Source organism: Pseudopodoces humilis, chromosome 12 (genome assembly GCF_049639895.1).
Source record: "Pseudopodoces humilis isolate 2021_Gansu_Grassland_sample_001 chromosome 12, ASM4963989v1, whole genome shotgun sequence".
In the NCBI taxonomy this organism is placed as follows: Eukaryota; Metazoa; Chordata; class Aves; order Passeriformes; family Paridae; genus Pseudopodoces; species Pseudopodoces humilis.
The window spans coordinates 9245043-9248153 of record NC_142211.1 but is presented as its reverse complement, the minus strand read 5'-3'; positions in this window follow the sequence as shown (position 1 = coordinate 9248153).

The window sequence follows — 3111 nt, the reverse complement described above, 5'->3', positions numbered from 1 at the left end:
AGCAGATCTGAAAGACGTCCCACTAGAACAGCCAGACTGGGAGCTGTTTACAGATGGAAGCAGTTTTGTGGAAAGCAGGACCAGATACGCTGGATATGTGGTAACAACAATAGGTGCAGTGGTAGAGGCAAAGGCCTTACCAGCAAACACATCTGCCCAACAAGCAGAACTGGTTGCCTTAACCAGGACGTTATAGCTGAATGAAGGGAAGAAAGTAAATATATGGACTGATTCAAAATACACTTTTGGAGGGGTGCATGTACATGGGGCATTGTGGTAAGAAAGAAGACTACTGTCTTCTCAAGGTATGCACATTAAACATCAAGATGCAGTCCTGCAATTGATAAAAGCAATACAAAAACCTGAACAAGTAGCAATTATACACTGTAAAGCACACCAATCAGGAAACTCCAAAATTTGTGAAGGGAATCGAAAAGCAGACTGGACAGGTCGACAGATTGCTCGAGAAGTGCAAACAACAATGGCATTGATACCTTTAAAAGTTAATGTATCTCAATTCAATTTGCCTCCAAAACCGAAATATTCAGTAGAAGACGAGAAATTGGGACATTTGTTAAATGTACAAAAGAATTCAGAAGAGTGGTATGTATTTGCACAAAGACAAATAGTATTAACCTCCTTGATAATGAGAGAAGTTCTACAAATTAAACAGAACAAATGTCATTGGGGTGCAGAGGCATTGGTAAAATTGCTAAAGCAAAAATTAATCTCAGTACGGATGCTAACAGTGGCAAAATCAGTAATGTCAAAATGTGAGATCTGCTTGAAAAACAACTCAGTGGCTAAACAGCAGGCACAGCTAGGGAGAACTAGGATAGGAATAGAATCACGATGACACTTGGCAAGATCCCTTTAGTGGATTGAAATGTGGGTGGGCCCTAAAGTCTTTGCTTGGTTGTGATAAATGAACTTGTAAAAATTCGTAGAAATCTAAATAAATGTATGTAGCAATAATAATATAAAATATAAAGTACAGTGTGGCCCACAAGTCCTTCCCAGATCTAGTCGCGAATTCCCACTCAAAAGATAACGACCCTAGCCGGCGCCCATCAACGGAAAAGAATAGACAGGACATGGACCATCAGGCTGACAGGGACAGGCTCGGCGCCCATCAACGGAAAAGAATGGACAGGACATGAACCATCAGGCTGACAGGGAAAGGCTCCGACGAGATATTCATCACCGGACCTGAACACCCCGCCTTGCAGGCCACCGTTGGGGGAAGCAATCAGGTAGACAAAGGGAAAAAGTCCAGCCGAGATATCCATCAGCTCCAACCCGGATCCAACCATCCCATCCAGATGGCCTGAACCACAATGAAATCAAGAAACACCCAGAACTTCTTTACATATGAGGAGACTCTGTCCGGACGTCTATTTGACTCTATTCTCCAACGCCAGGAAATCAATTCATACAACAATCAAGGACCCTTGGTGAATGGTGCCTGCCTGGAATTTGGCCTCAAGGCACAAAATCCCTATAAAAACCCCGGACAGTCTACCCTCCTTCGTGGATTTGGGAACACCTATACCTTTGGGTATAGACCCCTGTCCACCCAGCGCTGCGCTGTTTGTTTTATTGTGGTTTTTCCTCATTGTTTATTTTTATTATAAAAATTGTTTTATAATAAATTGTTTTTATTTAACCCAAATTTGCCTTTGCATTTATAACATTGGTCCTATAGCAAACTATCAGAATAGAGAAATGTTGTACAAACTTACAGGTCAAGTAGATAGACTGGCAAGAGTCACCCGGGAAAGATTTCAAGAACTAAATGTACAATTACAAACCACCACAAAAATGACTTTACAAAATCAATTGGACTTAGATTTGTTACTCCTGAAAGAGCATGGAGTGTGTGGGTTTTTTAAAGGGATGGATTGATCATTGCTGTGTCCGCATCCCAAATGTAACTGCACATGTAGAATATGACATCAATCTGTTGCAACAAATAGAGCACAAAGCACAGGAAGAGCAAAAGGATTTGACTACAAGTTGGTTAGGCAAAATCTTCAAAGGGTTAGGGTAGAATGTGAGTTTGTGGATTAAATCTATCATTGAGAGCGTGATAATTTTACTAATTGTATTCTTAGCAATTTGATTAGTTTACAGCATCTTAAAGGGAGAAATAAAGAAAAAAATGTCCTGGAACCAGAAAATAATAAAGGCACTGACACAAGATCCACACCCACCATCTCCTGGTTCTCCAGTTCCTGACAGCATCCAGGACAACGTTTACATCAATCAAGGATTAGAAGAACATCAAGTATAAACTTAGAAACAAAGGACTGTATCAAGTGAAAACATTTGCACTTACAGTGAAGTGAAAATACTTTCAAAGGGGGAAATGATAGCAAAAGATTTTAAAAGCATAGAAAATTCAGGGACTTAGAAAGAAAGGCTTGGCAAGCCCTGGGAAAAGTAGACCCTGGGAAATGTTAGGCCTCATGCTTGCTAACATCATGTGAAACTGCACCTGTGTAGTCAGTATATGATAAATGATATAAGTGTTAGATGTGATTAGATATAATTATTGTTTAAAGAATCATGAAAAACTATGTTAGGGGTTTGTCCTGGGTTGACTGTGATGTTAAATTGTATCCCCATTCGTCCACCTAGCCCAGAAATAGGTTTTGTATCCTTAAAACTTCATCTAAGAGTAAAAGTGAGTGGAGAAGAAGCACCGAGTCTGTTATCAGAGACTGTACTTGCTCCCCTCGCATCCCGGGACGGGGTTTTGACTACAGTACAGACAGACAACAAGAGACAGATCGCCTTGGCTTTCTACCTAGCCGAAGCAGAGAGGTCTTCCTGGACTGTTTTCTTTCCCTTTTCCTTGAATGGATCGAACCTGCTCTGGACTGGGGACTCGGGGGAGTACCGGGAGCTCACACCCGTGGACTACCAGGAGCCCAGCCCGGGCAGCGGCATTTTCCAGCGCCAGAGGGATTGATAACAAAGCAAGCAACCACAGGAGGGAGACCCTTTGGATTTGTCATCTCTTCAGAGCAGAGAGAGGTTTTGTAATTTGATATTTTTCATTCCTGTGCTGGGTAGTGCTGTGCCTGTGAAATAAACAGGTTTTTTCCA